Source organism: Phascolarctos cinereus, unplaced genomic scaffold, assembly GCF_003287225.1.
Source record: "Phascolarctos cinereus isolate Bilbo 61053 unplaced genomic scaffold, phaCin_HiC Scaffold_1;HRSCAF=81, whole genome shotgun sequence".
Taxonomy (NCBI): domain Eukaryota; kingdom Metazoa; phylum Chordata; class Mammalia; order Diprotodontia; family Phascolarctidae; genus Phascolarctos; species Phascolarctos cinereus.
Window position 1 is genome coordinate 223769787 of NW_027555514.1, and position 17827 is coordinate 223787613.

Sequence of the window (17827 nt, forward strand, 5' to 3'; positions counted from 1 at the left end):
ATTTTTGGCTTGAAGAGAGAGATATCCAAACTAGTATAGTTTGCCCATGCATTTCAACATGACTGTCCCTCCAAGAGGATTTGAAGTAACACTATAAAACTCTTGAACAAGTACTTTATATATTAAAATATGATTTTGGAGTTAACATACTAGAATAATAATCACTATGTAGTTCCTTTTTTCCCCCACTACTCCACTCAAGTGGGAGAAAATAGAGAGACCTCTTCCTTGTGATCAATATAATCCTCTCTGAATGAAGAAGGGTGGATCACAACCCTTTCTTTAGGAGTTGGAGAAGATGACAGACTGCTCTTTGAAAGAGTTTATACCCTAAATCACTTCAGGGTGGATGGTGATGATCTGAAACAAGGCAAGAATTACTATATTGTCTGGTCCAAGTTTTGCTTACACCTTTAATCTGTTTCCCCAGGAAAAGATCTTTTGTCCTTCACCTAGTTCAGTTTTAGACTTGGGAGTGTGGAAACAGTTTTTAGATCAGTGAATTATTATTTCTTAATATTTTTTAATTTTACTAAAATTGAGGTTTTTTATATATTTCCAATCATACAAGAAGTTAGGAAGGACTTACAAGTATTTTCCAATTTGTATAGTGAAAGTCCAAATTCTTCCACTTTAACCTTGATGTGGAAATGAGTCAGTTGTAGGCTCAGGGAATGCAGTTCTCTTTACTTGAGTGGAAATTAAGTGTAAACTCTCTTCCCTTAAAGACAGAAGCAAGAGTAGGTTCTGTGTGTAGGTCACATGTGTTCCCCATCATGGAAAAAAAGGAAAGATGAGACTAGGACACCTTAGCAGAAATATCTCATTACTCTTGTACAGGATGCTTTGGCTGCTTGCCTAGCCAAAGAGTTACTAAAAAGTTCCTACCATGATTTAATTACATTAATTGTTTTTTATTTCTTTTTTATCCTTAAATTTTTTATGTCTTTTAATTTTTTTAAATAACAGAGATCAATAAGTAATAATAAACAGATATTTTTTATTCTTTCTTTCAGTTTCAAGTTTTCTCCCTATTCCTCCTTTCTCCCCTACCCAACAAGAAAGCAAGAAAAACAATACTTATTACAAATATGTATAGTCATTCCAAACAAATTTCTTTATTTGTCATCTCAATTCCATTAACTTTCAATAATTGGTCATTTCCCTTGAACTCTTGTCCTACTGAATCCTAGTAGCACCTTTTTCACTTTCAGAAATGAACAACATCTTACCAATTTTTTATGGGATATGTGCCAGTTCTTAACAAGTGAAATCACAATTTGCTTGGGTGTTTTATTACTCTATTTTCATTCCAAGGTGCTTTTCACAGTCTGCTTTTTAAGAAGGCATTTCTTCAGCTGAAATAGGCATCTCATATAACTTTATTGCATTTGCTTAGAGTTGCTGAGAGTACAAATTTGCCTTTCTTACTAATAGGTGACTGGCTATTGGCACATTGAGTTTTACTGGGTTGAAATTGCCAGATTTCTTTTTCCTTTGTATTTTATAGGATAGAGCTGCTGAAATTGGTCATAGAAATACTTTTGTCCATGTGATCACCAAAATGGGCACTCGTGTGGTAGTCCTGGCTAACAAACCTTTGTTTCTCGTGATGTGTAGAGACAACTTTAGTTTCTGTGTACAGTTGAAATAATGGTTCTGTTAGTAGATATCTAAAGGTACATTAGGCCACATGTCTGTCATTTAAATAGCACTAGGAAAGCTATTCCTGGTTGCCATAAGAGTATCACATGCCCCATGTTTCCCTGGTCCAGATGAAACAGGCCTAGGGTAGAGTCTGACCACTTATTCATCTGACAAGGTGTACATTCTTGTTTGTTTTTCTAGACCATTAGTCACTCATTTTAAGTGCAGCTCAGTCAAGTGTTGGCAGTTTACTTCCAAAACAAACACATTGAATCTGAGGAAAGGAAAATAGGGGCAGGTATTTAAAAATACAAGGTTGTGAGTTTTATTAAGTTATTTTTAGCTTTATTACTAAGCTCACAACTACCACAAAATGCCTAATCATGGATGAGACTTTTAATGAATATTTTGTCCAAAGAAATTAATTATTCCCAAAGCCCAAATAGCTCTGAGAATTCACAGACATGATTTGCTAATGCTGCTAGGTTAAAGGCAAGAATCTCAGCTTGTAAGCAGCATAATTATTTTCTATCCCACCTGAGAAACAGTGTGATGATGAATTTTAAATATTCCTTTCAACGTTGATGTGGTTACTTAAAATACATCTTTGTCTTGGAGAATTGATATAAATTAAACTTTATCAATGAACTTATGTGCCTATTTCTGTTAATAAGAGTATTATTTTCTTTGTCTTTTTTCCCTCAGTAATTAAATAGGACATTTATGTCATTAATCATACTTTTTTTTGAACATGCTCATTTAGCATATTTCAAAAATACGTATCTATAAGTAGAGTTTTATCTAAATGTCTTTATAATCATTCACTTGTGAGGCAGAGAATATCATTAAATGATTGAAAAATGCTGGTAAAGTTAGGCTGTTAACTAGAAATCTTAGATTTTGACTTATAAGGAAATTATTGTACATTTCAGGAATAGAACTTCATGTCACCATTGGGTTTTGAAACTATGGAGAATAATTCTGTTGCTCCTCTGTGAAGTCTATATTATTGTATACTGGTTGCAAAAGATTGAAAAAAATCATCATATTTTTTACTCAGTCATAACTGGTGGCAGCTAGATGTTTCAGTGGATAGAGTGCTGGTCCTGGAGTTAGGAAGCCCTGAGTTCAAATGTGATCCTAGACACATACTCACTTGTCCTGGGCAAGTTACTTAACCTCTTTTTGCCTTAATTCACTGGAGAAGGAAATGGCAAACCGTTCTGGTATCTTTACCAAGATAACCCCTTTTGAAGCCACAAAGGGTCAGACAAGACTGAACTACAACCACAATTGGATAAGAGATTAGACATTTAATTAGATCTTAAGAGCTTGAGAAACCCAGATTCTTGCTTTCTTGTTGCTCTTCTTTTATGTTGATTTCTACTTTAATCTTCTAGATAACGTGTTTAAGCCTGTAAACTTTTCCAGAATTGTGCAATAAAGCTTATGTTTGTGCTATTGGTTTTCCATTAAAGTAACTACAAAGCTAGTTGCTTTCTTCAGTAAGGGAGAGGTTACCCAGGTATTGTCTATGAGAAAATTTCCCAAAGAATTATCAGAAAGCTACAGGCACTGGCTTTTGTACATATAGTAATTATTAAGAGAGACATCTTGGTGACTTTAGAAGACCAAAACAAACATGAAAAATCTTTTTGTAGTTGGAATATATAATTGTCATGATCACTGGAAAGGGAACTGGCTCTGGGCTCAGAGAACTTGGATACAGATTCTGTCTCAGACTTTTGTCATCCAGGGCCAGTCACTTAATCTTTCTAGACTTCAGTTTACTCATTTGGAGGGTAAAGGGATTGAAGTAGAAGCTCTCTGACATCCCTTGTAGTTCTAAATGGATCTTAAGATTATCACCATGATATGCTTAGATATTGCTTTACAACATATGTGTTTCTTCATTTCATCTTAATGATAGTTCTAGGAGGTGAATAGTGTAGTAATATTCTTACCATTTTATAGATGAGGAAACTGAGACTCAGGGGGATTAAACCATTTGCTCAACATGCCAGTAAGTAAATATGGGTTCTGAATGCAGGTCTTCTAACTCAGATGCAAGTGTACTCTACACTATGTTTTACAGATATATGAATAAAAATGAGGAATTTGTTATCCACTGACAAGCATTTATTAAACGTCAGTTATGTACCAGGCACTATAATAGGCACTGAGATTAGAAGTAGGAGTAATGAGAAAATCTTTGAAAGGAATTTACATTCTAATGGGGAGGCAATAGGGGTATATGAATATATAATATGTATGTTTGTATATCGTATCTCACACTTATTTAGCACCTACTATGTGCCAGGCACTATATGTGTGCACACATGTGTACATATACACACACATACATACATATATTTACTTATTTATATTGTATATTATCCTCTCTACACATTCTATACTCAGAAAAAAGAATAAATATAAATATATACGATATGGTTAAATAAACGATATGGTTAAATAAATACCTTTATGTGCATGTGTGTATATGTTCCTGTTGCCTCTCCATTAGAATGTAAACTCCTTTCAAAGTTGGATCTGTTTTTCCTGTCCCAGTGCCTAGTACCTGGATACACACACACACACACACACACACACACACACACACACACTCTGTGTATATTTTTACACACATATATGTACATATTAAATATAACTAGATCTGTATATAGTAACAGGAAAATAAATGTAAACATACACATATGTACACATATTAATTAAACACAAAATAGTTAAGGAGAGAGTGCACTAACATTTAGGGGGAATCAGGCACAACTTTATGCACAGGATGAAATTTGAGCTAGGTTTAGAAGGAAGAGCAGGATTCTCTGAGACAGACGTGAAAAGGAAGGAATTTCAGGCATGGAGTAGGGAGGGGATAGTGCAAATGCATGCAGATGGTAGAGAGTGTCCTGTGTGAGGAGCTGAGAGAGGAGCTGGATTACAGAGTGCAGAAGAGGGTGTGATGCCCAATGAAACTGGAAAAGATAGGAGGGCAGCAGGTTATGAAGGGCTTTCAAAGCTCAACAGAAGAGTTCATGTTTTATCCTACAGGTATAGGAACCATTGGAATTGATTGAATAGGGGAGTCACATGGTTAGATCTGTGCTTTAGGAAAATTGCTTTGTCAGCAGAGTGTAGGCTGGACTGGAGGGAGAGAGATTTGAGGTGAGGGGAACCATTTAGGAGACAGTTGCAACAGCCTAAATTATAAAATTATTAAATAAATGTAAATAAGGTAAGGAAAGAGCTTTATGTTTGTTTCAGGTGAAAGTAATGTGATCAATGTTTCACATGTGTATATAGATAAAAACAGATAATAAGAATAAAAGAGAGTAAAAAAAACATTTAAAAAGTGAATTAATTTAATATTTTGACATTCCTGTACTGGTGCTTTAGCATAAATCCAGCCTTCAATATTTGTACCTCAGGTCTTCTGTACTGTCATGGGATCTCACCTAGAGCACAAGGATGTGTGCAAGGAAGGAGGTGAGCCAAGGCTCAAGTCACAAGAGGCCAGTGATGACCTTAGTGCTGGTGTCAAATCCTACAACTAAATCCCCTGGCACCCTTCACTAAAGCCATTTTAATATCTGAAACAGAAAGGACACAGGCTAAGCAGAGAATGACGAGTACAGAGGAGATGAGTAAGAGCGATCAACTATTACAGATATGTGTATTCCCTCAGCATTTTTGCACATCAGAAGAAATAAACTTTTCTGCTTTTCATTTCATTCCAGCATCATAGCGCTTTCTCATTTATTATGTTCTTTGATTTTTTTTTTATTTTTGCAGGCCTTTATCCTAGTGCAATGCTTTCCTATGAAGTACATTCAAGCTGAATCTTGGAACAGAATAGGCTGCTTGGGCCTGGAGAGCTAATCTGTGAGTATGTCCTTTTGGTTTGTTACAATGATGTTCTTTTATCTAATTTTTCTGAATCCGGTTCTCCACTTAATTAGTGGTCTACAAATGAATGGCATTCTTGGCCTAACTTAGGAAGTTGAACCATGGTAATATAGGGTGATAACGGTTGAGAAACCCATAAACATACCAAGTTTAATTGTCATTTTTCTTGTGATTAGTAAACTTTTATTCATATATATGTGTATGCATATATACATATATATATGTTTTTTTACAAAGAGGTGATCCAATATTCTTATACAAGCTCTTTAATCCATAAACAGTGTCCTGAATCAACCAAATCATATTTGTATATTCACATACTTATTATGTGAGGCCTCAGTAAAGGCTACATACATTGACATGTTAACAAGAATTACATGGCAAATTCCTAGGGGTGCAACAAGTGTATATTAAAAGCTAATTGGAAAACAGACTATATCCCAGAACTCTCCTCTCAAGTGGATTCTCACGTGTCCAGGATTATTTTGGCCTGACAGATATTTACCAGATGAGTGAAAGTCTGAGATCAGCTGTCTTAAAAATAGCTCCAGATTGGGCCTCCAGAAGTAGGAGCTAGAACTGCCCAACTAGATTATTGTCAGTGAAGGATTATAGAGGGAACCCTTTGGCTTGAGGAACTTTTGGCATGTTCTAAAACATTTTTTAAACAGCATACCTTTAAAAAATGTGTATGTTAATGCATGCATAAATACTAATACATACATAAATACATATATGTTAACATACATACCTATGTTAACACACAGATATTGCCAAACTGCTGCTTTTTTGACTTTGTAAACTCATTGATGTAGTTGTTCTCTCATTTGGTTCAGATGACAACGTATCTCAGGTGATTCCTGCTCATGTTCTCCCATGCATTCAAGCATAGAAAATCTACCTAGAGTGACAGAGGCTTCATTCTAGGCTTCCATGCCTTATGGTGCCTTTATTATAGAGCTTAGGCTTTCTCTCCATTTTCCAGTGCTCTTGGTAATGGGTAGCTAACATTTTCTGCATCTTTGGTCGATGATATTCCTGATGCTACCTTTTGTGGATTGATAACTGTCAAAAATATGAAGCCATTTACTTGGGTGTGTATCATGTAGTCTCTCTGACTCTTTTTGGGTCAGTTGCAACTTTAGAAATTTTGATGTTCCAATATTTTCAACCACACAGAATCACTGGGAAAAATGTTTGTTTGTTTGTTTTGGTTAACCAATGTGTTTTTACACATTGGAACAGCTTGGACTTCTTGAAAGCACTGTTTTCTCAAATGCAAAGCTGCCTGGACTGTTCCTCTTATTTAGTCTTTGGTGCTCCTCACTTTCTTTTAGAATCATGTTGTCTATATGCAGTTCCTGCCACAAATAATGATGTATTAACTTAATAAACTGACCAACCAACTTTATGATTTCATAATCTGGACCTTAGGCATTTGGGGTTCAGTTAGAGGTGGTGGTTGTTGTTTTTCCTGCCTTGTCTTGTTATGTTTTGAGGCATGAAGTAATTCACACAATATCATTTGAAAATAGTAGAATCAAAAGGACCTGATTATATCTAGGGAATTCCTCTTTCACTGAACATCCTCAACGAGAGTTGCCGATGCATTTGGAATTTTTTATTTTATTACTTATTTGACAGCAGCAGCCAATGATGTTAATATGTATACAAAAACTGAACATATGTACATGCACATTCATGTATGTGTATATATGTGTTTCATAATAATAATAAACATCAGCCATCACAACTAACAATTATGTAGTGCTTACTATGTGCCAAGGCATATAGGTGGCACCATAGTGCATAGTGTTGGGCCTGGAGTCAGGAAAACTCATCTCCCTGAGTTCAAATCTGGCTTTGGGTGCACACTAGCTATGTAACCCTGGGCAAGTCATTTAACCCCATTTACCACAGTTTCCTCATCTATAAAATGAGCTGCAGAAGGTAGTGGCAAACCATTTCAGTATCTTTGCCAAGAAAAGCACAAATGGGTTCACAAAGAGTGGGACATGCCTGAAAAATGCCTGAACAACGACTTGTGCCAGCCACTGTGCCAAGCATTTTACAATTGTTATCTTATTTGATTCTCACAACAACCCTGGGAGGTTTTACAGATGAGGAAATGGAGGCAAATGGTGGTTAAATGATTTGCCCAGAGTCACACAGCTGGTCAGAATCTGAGGCCAGATTTGAAATCAGGACTTCCTGAGTCAAGGCCCAGCTCTCTATCCACAGACTCATCTAGCTTTCTACATAGGCATAGTTATGTATAGTTTGAGGATATATGATATACTTTTACAAGGGTAAATCACAGCACTGATATGCCTAAGTATATTGTGTTCACAAGTATTTATATGGCACAAATCACTTTCTGTCCTGTGGCAAAGCTTCTGATAAAGGTAAGCCCCTCCAAATAAGTTGAGTCAGTGTCTGTTTCCAGGAGGAACTTTGAAAGTCTGTGATCCTTTGACACTGAAGCGAGATTTAACAGCATGTACACACAGATACACATCTGTGTTTAGGTTTAGGGTCCTCTTTGTCAGGAACAAATGCAAATCATTCTTTTCTTTACTTAAAAATGGAGAGTTGCTTGAGGCATTGAGAAGTTTAAGAGCCTGGTCTGGGGGCACACAGGCAGGCTAAGACAGAGACAGGAATTGAGTCCAGGTCTTCTTACCTCTGAAACTAGTTCTCTCTATCCAATAAACAATGTTTGATTGGCATACGTGGGTGTGGTTATAAGATCTTGGAAAATTATATACACACACATGCATCCTCACATATATATGTACATGTACACATATGTATTCACATTTATATTCACATATAGATATACATGTATCCTCTTCTCTCTTTGTATGTACGCAAACATACTATATGTTTATATATAAAGAGAAAAAAGGAGAATGAGATAGAGAGAGCTGGATGGAGACATACAGGGACAGGAATATAGAGACAGAGTGAGAGACAGAGGGAGGGAGGCATGGAGAAAGGGGGGCAGAGGGGAGAGAGAGTAAGAGATAAAGAATGCCATAGTGAATTGTCAGTCAGGAAGATGTTATACTCTGTAACCATTGACTAATAACAATGCCTTAGTGTTTTTGGCAAATCTAAGACCACAAAATGTAGAGGACTTGCTGGTTTGCATTTGTGGAGTTTTGATGCCATAAATTCTCTATGCTAATGAAATTAAAGATTGAGATAAAAACATAAACACACATACACACACACGTACGTACGTGTGTGTGTGTGTGTGTGTGTGTGTGTGTGTATGCATTCAAAACTACTTGTGGCAGGGAAGTGAGTTGGGCAAAATCATGAACTTCTTCGTTACTTATTCCTCCTTACTTACTGGCAACTCAAGTTTCCTTCTAGGATAGGTTGATGTCTTTTCCAGGGAACAGAACTGTTCTTATTTCTAGATTGGTTAATGTTCAGATTAATATTTACCTTTCCTATTGCCTACATATAAAGTTTAAGCCTTTGCACATGCTTTTGAGTCAAATGTGTTGACTTATATACTGATATGTGTGTGTGTGTAGTATGTGTGTGCATGTGTGTGTGTGTAGTATGTGTGTGCATGTGTGTGTGTATGTATATATATATGTATATATATATGTGTATATATATGTATATATATGTATATATATATATATGTATATATATATGTATATGAGGAGAGGGAGAGGGAGAGGGAGAGGGAGAGGGAGAGGGAGAGGGAGAGGGAGAGGGAGAGGGAGAGGAGAGGGAGAGGGAGAGGGAGAGGGAGAGGGAGAGGGAGTCAGAGTCTTCATGATGTTTTTCTTTTCATTTTTTTTAATCAGGCCCGTGATTTCATTGGTCTAGGCAACTCCTATTAGGATGTATCCTTCTACCAGTGCAGATAAAAACTTGCAACTTTACAGAGTTGTCGGGGGTGGGGGCAGGCACTGGGACATGGAAGGTTGAATGACTTGCCTAGAAAGTCACATAACCAGTTTATTTCAGAGGCAGGACTTCAATCTAGGTCTTCTTGATGGACGTCTACTCATCCCATCCACTATGCCATGCTTCCTCTTTTTTTATGCTAGTGTCAAAAAATAGCAGTTGGCACAGTCTTTTTAAAATATTGTACAACCCTGTTTAATTTTGGTGTTTAAAGTTCAGACTAAAAACTATCTCATAGAGATGCCATAGACTAACCATGTTGTATCAGCCTTTTAAGGCTCAGAGATATTATTGGGCTCATTACATTTGAATTCACGTAATAAAATGCCATGTTTTAAAAAGTTCTACCATATTTCTACGAACTTAAAAGTGGAAGAGATGAAGTACAAACCCTAAGTAAATTGGAGAGATTATTGTGATGATGACTTTAAAAAAAAATGTCCACTGGAACAGGAAAATGAAGTACACCTGGGTAGTATATATAAATAGGAGTGGGCATACGTTCCCCCTTTGTGAGTTCAGCTGGATCTCTAGGAGAGGGGAGCTCACTGATAAGGGTGGAACCTGTGGGCAGGTGGTCAGACAAAGGACAATGAAGCTCCTGGGCTCCACTTTACAGGAAGAAATTTGAAGAAGTCTGTTTTACCTAGGGAAAATGCTGACTGTTGGGGGGGGGATGAATATATGATTAAAATCTACTTCAAATAATAAAGTGATCTTTTTGTAAAGGAAGACAGTGCTTTGGGACTGATGCCACATGCCAATGTCTTGGAATTATTATAAAAGGTTATGATTTTCTGTGGAGGACTCCGTAGATTTGAATTAGACAATTTTATTTTGTAGAAGCTTTACTTTTTATATCTTCAATTAATCCTTATTTTGGATGGATTCTTATTTTCTTAAGAAGAATATCAAACATTATCTCATGTGAGCGCTGGTCTAGCCAGTAGATTTAATGTTCCCTTAAACACCATTACCACATTGCTTGTGCATTTCTAATGTTTTTTTTGTAATGTCTTTAGAACCAAAAGAGGTAACCTCTCTTGATTTCACAAATGGTAATGAAAAATCCACAGCACATTAAGCTGCCTTTAATAGTTCCAGTGGCTATAGCAACAGACAGCCACAATACACTTAATCATGTTATTACAGTATAACCCACAAGTTGGGAGATTTTCATGACAGTTATTGGAATATAATGTCACTCCTTCTGAATCAACTATTTATGATGGAAGTGTGTAGTAACCTGCATCCTCTTCTTCTAAACTGTACCTTCAACTTACCTGTCCATCTCAAACCCTACTGGTATTCACTGTTTTTAGTCACTTTTCCCTTTTCTGTTACCAGGTTCCTAAATGGAGAAGAATGTTTGAGGGCAGAAATATAACCTTATGATATGACCTTAGCCCTTAGATAACAGACCATAATGAGGAGGTACAGTTAGGAAGCCCTTTGCTTTAGAGTACCAGACTTAAAAACAAAAGTCTTGGGCTTATCCTAGCTTACCTGATATTTGACCCTGAGCATATCACTCAATCTTCCTAAGCCTCAGGTTTAAAATTTGTCCACCCGTTTCATAAAACCATTGTGAAGAAAGTGCTCTGTGAATGTTAGTGTGCTAGATAATTGTGAACTTTTGCTGTTTTTCAAATGTTTGGTAATCAACGGTGGAACCATAAGACTAGAAGAAGAAAGGGATGACCATCAATTGGAGAATGTCTGGTCAAATTATGGCATATGAATATAATGGAATGCTATTGTGCTATAGGAAATGATGAAATGGATGCTTTAAGGGAATTTAGGGAAGACTTATATGATTTGGTGCATAGTAAAGTGAGCAGAATCAGAATAATTTATATAATAATAAGCATTGTAAATACATAATAGATTTAAAAGACTTAACTCTGATTAACATAGAGACTAAAAATGATTATAAAGAACTGATAATGAAGCATGATACCAACCTCCTGATAGAGAGGTGATAGATTCAAGGTGCAGAATTGAATCTCTCTCTCTCTCTCCATATACATATGTGTGTATGTGTATGTACGTGTGCGTATATATGTATATATATATGTGTGTGTATGTATATGTATATACACACATACAGTGTGTGTATATACATATATACATACATGGATGGATGGATATACGTTTTGTGTGTGTGTGTGTGTATGTGTGTTCAGTCATTTCAGTCCCGTCCAATTCTTCATGACCCCATTTGGGGTATTCTTGGCAGGGTACTGGAGTAGTTTGTCATTTCCTTCTCCAGCTCATTTCACAGATGAAGAACTGAGGTAAATAGGGTTAAGTGCCTTGCCCAGGGTCACACAGCTAGTGTCTGAGGCCAGATTTGAACTCAGAAATACAAGTCTACCTGGCTCCAGGCCTGGCACTCTGTCCACTGCACCACCTAGCACCTCTTTAGACATGGCTAATATAAGTTTTTGTTGCTGTTGCTTTTTGCTCACCTACATACTTTTATAGGAGTTTGTTTTTTTTCAGTTGGAGGGTGAGAGGGAAAGATAATAGATTTTATTAAATTTAAAAAAAATTAAGCATAATTGAAAGAAATGTAAGGTTATACAGTTCATCCTCTTGCATTTAAAATAGACCTATGGATCTTGGGTCTAAATATTTTGTAGTTTGTTGCACTGGCAAGTTAATTGAATTGGAAATCAAGTGACCTAGGTTCTAGTCCAAGTTGGCCACATACTAGCTGTATGACAGTGCGAATATTACTTAACCAATGTGTTTCTCTTTCCTCTTCGATAAAATGAAGATCTTGGACTAAGTGATCTCTAAGTTAATTTTTTAGTTTTAAAAAAATCTGATTTTTTTCCCCCTCATGAATATATGTAGTAAGGAGCAAAATTATGTGGGTCAAGTGGTTATCTCTGTGGCAGCTCTAAGATGCCCATTTGGCCAGGGGTAGTCAGCGAAGGATCCATGGAGGAGGTACAACTTCAAGTGAACATAGAATAATGGGCTAGATTTGAATAGGAGTGGGGAAAACATTGCAGACAGGGAATAAAATTTTTGAAATGAAGTCTAAGTTTTTGCTCAAAAATAATGTTTCATCATCACCTGAAAATGGCACCAGAAGCTTTTATCAACAAATGTTCTAAGGGGGCAGCTAGGTGGCACAGTGGATAGAGCACCGGCCCTGAAGTCAGGAGTACCTGAGTTCAAATCCGGCCTCAGACTAAACACTTGATGCTTACTGGCTGTGTGACCCTGGGCAAGTCACTTAACCCCAATTGCCTAAAAAAAAAAAGTTCTATGAGGAAAACCTAAGAAGGGACTAAGTTTGTTTGTTTTGGCTAGGCAATGGGGTTAAGTGACTTGCCCAAGGTCACACAGCTAGTGTTATGTGTCTGAGGTTGGATTTGAACTCAGATCCTCCTGAATCCAGGGACAGTCCTCTATCCACTGCACCACCTAGCTGCCCCATTTTGTTTTGTTTTGAGAGAAGGTTTTAGAACTCTACCTTTTTATTTTCAAGATTTTTTCCAGTATGTTAACCAATCCTAAATGGCATTTTTTAGGCAACACTAGATTCTCACTATTGCATATCCCCCTAAATAAGAGGTTCTCATTTCTTCCATCAGGATATCTGTGAATTAATAAAGCAAAAATTTGTTGATTCACCAAAGTGAATGATATATAGCTTTCATAGTAGAAAACATAGTGAAAAAAATTCTTACTTAATATTTGACTAATATTTCAATAGAGGGGCAGAACAGTTTTTTCTCTCTATCATGAAGGTGAATAACACGGACTAGACCTATGATTTTGTTACTTTGGAGAGCTCCTGGGATGAGAAAACTCTATCAGTGCAAATTGGCTACGTCTCTGCCACTTACAGTATCTGAAGTTTGCTGAGAGCATTGAGAGGTTAAATGTCTTGCCCAGGGACATAGACCCAGGATATGTTAGAGATGGGACTTAACTTAGGTCTTACTGGATTTGAAGCTGTCTTCCTATCCTCTACATTATGTTGTCTTGTCTCTACCATGAAACAATGGAGAAAAAAAAAGTATTTAAAGGGAATACTTGCTTTATTAAATCACATATTCTATACCTTGTAAACATGGGTGGCCTTAAATGTACCTTCAAAGTGTGATGTAATAATTCCCCTTGAGTTGAACCCGAAAGGATTGCTAGTGGGAACATAATGAGAGGCCAAAGCAAGGCAGCCTCTCAGAGTGACCTCTGAGAATGTTGAAGTGTGAAAAGTTCCTTATCAAAAGTCCAAAAACGTTGTTTTCAAGTTCATCATTAATTTTCAGTGTAACTTTGGGCAAATTATTTAACCTTGCTGAGCCTCAGTTTCCATTTCAGCAAAATGAACGACCTGGATTAGATTATCTTTAAAATTATTTTCTATTCTAAAACTCTATGATTCATAGGAGATAGATGGTATTCTGACTATACCATGCCCTAGGAATTTAACTTGGTACTCACACACCATTATAAATCAAACAAGAGCACACAAAAGATGAATATATCAAATACTATGGGTTGTGTTTCCCAGTAATAGTGTTCTGCTGAACTTTGTAGAGAATAGACTCGTAAAATTTAGATATTTGCTGGGTTTTTTAGTCATATGTCTGCACTGATATTGGCAAGGTTCTTTTTGTAGGATATGTCACTTTCTCTTAGACTTTATAGCAGCAGGTTTGTAACATATCACACAGTGATAAAAACCACAATCTTAACGCGTAAGCGTAATTATGTATCTATTTCCACACTGAAAATATTGGTACAAACATGTGGTAAAGTCAGTGAATTCCTTCTTTCTCAATTTTCAGAAGTATTCAGTCTTGCAAAATTTTACAGAAACAATGAAGATTCTTTATTTTATGGGTTACAGATGTTACAAAAAGGCCTAGATTAGGACCTTCTTCAGCAAATTTTGTTCACCAGGGCAATGCTCTTTGGCATCCTGCCTAAAATGGCCTTTGTAGTGTAAAGGTCACCATCTCAGAGTCCATGTTTATGAAGTCATTTCAGGTTAGCCACTTGTAGCACATTTTCATGTGTATGAATTCTGTCTTCCAGTTTTGTATGATTTCATTAATGGTTATTCTGTAATCATACTTTTTAGACCAGAGAGGTCCTTATATAAAATCTAGGCCTACCACCTTATTTGACAGATAAGGAAACTGAGCCTTAGAAAGGTAAATATACACATATACATACATGTGCACACACATACATGTGTTGATAGATTATACACACATATACATGTATATATACACATACATGCACATACGTACACACATGCACACACACAGACACACACATAGGAGGGCTGTTCTTTTTTCTTTTTTAGCCGTGTTCAACTCTTCATGACCCCATTTGGAGTTTTCTTAGCAAAGATACTGGAATGGCTTGCCATTTCCTTCTCTGTGTCTGAGACCAGATAAGAACTGAGGTCTTACTAGTTCCAGGTCTGGTGCTCCATCTACCAGGCCACCTACCTGTGCATACATACGTGTATACACACACATATGCATATATACAGGCATATATGTACATGTACACACATGTATGCATTCATGCATGTGTGTATATATAATATATACATACACATACACATATATACACATACATATATACATATACATATACATACACATACATATACATACACATACATATACATACACATACATATACATACATATACATATATATATATATATATATATATATATATATATATATACACACACACACATATACATACATACACACCTGCATATGTATATGTGTATGATGGATAGCCCACAGAACTGGTCCATCACAATAATTATAAGACTGTGCAAAAACACAACAAATTGCATAGTACAGAAAAACCTGTATTGCTTTTTGGAAACTGTACATAGCTTTTAAAGACCCTTAACTTTGTTTTTTTCTGAAGCAAGATCTCATTTAAAAAAAAATACCAACATTCTATACATTGAGGCAGCTGGTGGCACACTAGATATAACATGGGGCCTAGAGTCAAGACAACCTGAGTTCAAATCCAGCCTCAGACACTCATTAACTATGTGACCCTGGTGAAATTACCTAATCTCTGTTTATCTCAGTTTCCTCATCTGTGAAAAGAAGATAGTAATAGCACCTACCCTGCAGGGTTGTTGTGAGGATTGACGAGGATAATACTTGTAAAAGTGCTTAGTTCCACATCCGGAACATAGTGGGCACTATCTAAATACTTATTCCTTTCCCCTTGCTTGCCAGTAATTCACTGGCATAAGGTTAGGAAAAAATGTTAACTTTTGTTAACGCAAGTGGTGGGGATGTAGAGTGAGCAGAGTTGTTCAACTACTCCTTTTTCCATCTCCTTATCCCCAGTGACTTGTTGAATAGAGTGATTTTTCCATATAAATCTTCTTCTGACATGGGAAATTCTATCAAAGAATCTGTAGTGTGTTCTCTCTCTCTCCCCCCCCCCCTCTCTCTGCTTTTAAATGACAATGCTCTGACAAAACCTGACAGCAATAGACTTCTCTCCCCCTCTTCTCTGGAAATGTTTTCAATATTTGTAAAAAGTGCTTAGCACAGTACCTGGGACATAGTAGGTGCTGTGTTAATGCTTATCCCCCTTCCCATTAATGATACAATATAGCCGTGAAAAATGTAATTTTTAAGTCTCCCAAAAATTAAAGCTTTGTGTTGCCCAAAAGGCAATGGAAAGGTATATAGTAGTCATGAATAAGTGACAACATATTACTAATGAAGAACTGGACAGGAGAAGCAGCATAAAATGTCAGGAAAAAAATTACCAGAATTTAAAAAAAAATTAGAACAAAACTTAGTACAGTAATGTAGTGACAATGAATGATAACCATTCAATAAACAACTCATTTACATCACTGGTTTACAAATAGCATCAAGAGCTCCAGAGTAAGCCCGGTTGTATATAGGGCAGATTTCCTATTTAGTATTTATCATTAGTAAAAGTTACACTAGATGAGAAGTCATGGATGGGAAATAATCTGCATTGTTGGAAGGTGTGCTCATAACAATGAGGTTACTGTTCTATTCAAGTGTCGGAGCATTAATAATGATAAAGCAGTATATCCCATATTGTCATTAAACAACTTAATTTGGAGTTAGAAGCATAGATTCAAATCTAAGCCCTTTAGCTCAGCACCTTGTGACCTTGGGCAAGTAATTTAACCTTTCTTCTTCTCAATTTTCTCTATGTGTTCATCAGCAAATGTTAATATTTCTTCAATTTATATAACCTGGTCAAAATGGTTATTGTTCCTGTTTCAAGCACATACAAGCCAAGTTTACGAAAGTACTTTTCCTAAAGTTATAAAATTCCAAAGAGGGATGGTACTTCAGTAATCATATAGTACAATCTCATTTCACAGATGAAGAAACTGTACCGCCCATGGAACTTTAGGGACGTGCTTGAGCTCACATCATAAAAAAGCTCAGGGAAGCAATGAGCTTTCCTTATTCTAAGCTTTATGGTTTTTGTTAAGTCATTTAAGGGTCATAAGTCAGTGTCAGAAAGAAAATTCTATCATCATTTTTTAAAAATTCCTTAACATCTGATCCAACCCTTTTTTTATAGAAGGGCCTTGATTTAATTTTCATTAATTACGTAATTTACCTGAATATCCCAAATAATTCCTTCAAAGTTTTTCATTTTGTCTATGGAAACCTGGCTGGAGAGGGATAATGGCAGAGTATTAGATTTGCTCAGATTTGGATCTAGCATCCTTAATCCTAAAGATATGCTAAATTGCTTTTCTTTGTACAAACTTGCTGTATTAACTCTTTAGCATTCTCTTCTGAGACTGGATGACAGCCTGTTTCACAGAAGTTCCAAAGTGGGTGATGTGCTTACCAAGTACCTCTTTAGTTGATCAGTTCCATTAATGTTTCTGTTGTTTGCAAAAAGGAAAATGACTGCAAATGGTTGGACATATGCATTTTGGTGAAATGAAACTCAGTGCTTTCTATACGGGGCAACTTGTTTATTGAGGATGGGTTTCTTTTTGTAAGGGAATTTGACTAAAAAATTTCCCTCCTTCTGTTTTTTCATCAATAGCTGTAACAACAGAAGCAATCAGTTTCCCTTTTCTGGCAGAGATTTGAGGAAGTATTAGTTCATGACATCAGGGGAAAATAAATCAAAACAAAACTTGAGTTGTTTAAGTTGACCATGAGTCCTAGGCTCTACCCCATACCTCAATACTATCTTTTAAAAAAGAAGATGGATTCTGGGCTCATATCATTCTATGGCTGTTAAGATAATAGTCTTCCTAGGAAAATAAAAGCAAGTGATCAGTTT

The 17827-nt window shown here is 36.3% G+C and overlaps 1 protein-coding gene across 9 annotated transcripts in view; it reads left to right on the plus strand.

Annotated features, from left to right (window-relative positions):
- Positions 1-17827, plus strand: part of SLC16A7 (solute carrier family 16 member 7) — a 240717-nt gene that overhangs the window by 83194 nt on the left and 139696 nt on the right. For all 9 annotated transcript variants that reach the window (XM_078146074.1, XM_020990157.2, XM_078146076.1 and 6 more), the window contains one exon: positions 5458-5547. The gene's annotated coding sequence lies outside the window, so the exon portion shown is untranslated. The remainder of the gene's footprint in view (positions 1-5457; positions 5548-17827) is intronic.